This window comes from Arachis ipaensis, chromosome B01 (genome assembly GCF_000816755.2).
Source record: "Arachis ipaensis cultivar K30076 chromosome B01, Araip1.1, whole genome shotgun sequence".
Classification (NCBI taxonomy): Eukaryota; Viridiplantae; Streptophyta; class Magnoliopsida; order Fabales; family Fabaceae; genus Arachis; species Arachis ipaensis.
The window spans coordinates 91,529,776-91,531,157 of record NC_029785.2 but is presented as its reverse complement, the minus strand read 5'-3'; positions in this window follow the sequence as shown (position 1 = coordinate 91,531,157).

Below are 1,382 nucleotides of genomic sequence, written 5' to 3'. Positions count from 1 at the left end.
TATATTGGTGTAAAATTTTGTTTTTCCATATAAAAGATTCCCGCTAAAATTTGTCTAGAGTAAGAAATCATGACTATTAAAGCTAATGGAGCGAGCTATGTTGAGGGGTTGGCTCATTTTACGTCCTAACTCGCTGAAACTACAAATTAAAGTGGCAAGGCTTTAGTATAAAAGAAAGAATTGAAGATAATAGAGTGAACTACCAACCCGATCCCTGTCCATTTCACAGAATGACAAAGCAACTTTTGACGAATAAAGCAATCCATTTCGGTCCCTGTCCCATACTTCTCTAATACAAGGCGGTCCCTGTGGGTGAATCTTCGGTAACTACGAACGGAAAATGTTGAGCTGTCACGGTGAGCGTGTGTTAACTTGCTGATGTGGATGAATGCTGCAGACGTGGACACCTCAAATGGTTAGGGGATTAATTGTCCCCCATCCACCTCAAATGGTCAGGGTGTTAATTGTCTCCATTCACGTCAACCAAAACGACCTTCCTCTTCCATCTTCACTCAACTGCTATGCTGGAATGGAGGAACCGCCACCACCGCCCACCTCCGCCATCCCCAACCAACCTCCGCCATCCTCAGCCATAGTTGCCACCATGTCGAAGCCTGCATAAGACCAATACACAACCGCAGCAGCATTGAACACTCCCTTCATCCCTATAGGGAAGAATAGCGTCAGGTTTGAGGCTTTACTGTGAACAAATCCAACTACGATGATGAACACAATAACAAGCGTAGTGGCAATGAAGCTGAGCCAGATCGCTCTTGATCATACTGGCAAAATAAGAGGACCACGAACGGTCGAGGGCGGCAGCGCCTACAACAGCCTCGAGGAGATTGTTTCTGGCGGAAAGGAAGGCAATGAAGTCACCAAGCTCGATGCGGAGGAAGGAGAAAGAGCCACCAGCAATGGGGACATCGACTACGAAATCGGGTTGTAGAGGATGGAGAAGCCAAAGATGGCATTGGCGAGAGCAATGACGGGACCGGCATCGGTGCGGGCCTCCTGGCTTGTGATTACAAAGATTCCAGAGCCGACGATTGATTGCTTTATTCATCAGGAGTTGCTTTGTCATTTTGTAAAATAGATAGAGGTCGAATTGGTAGTTCATTCAAGAGAATACAAAACATACCTTTCTCGGCCTTTTGGCCAAGATCTATCTATTCTTTTTTTTAAAGTAATATCAAATGCAGTATCTGTTTTTATCAGTTTAATATATGATAGCCCATACAATATTAAATTTATTTTGGATAAAATATATTTTTTATTTTTAAAATTTGTCAAAAATTTTAAAAATATTTTTAAATTTTATTTTGTTTAAATTTTATTTTTAAAATTTTTAATTTGTATTAAATATATTTTTTACAGCAAAA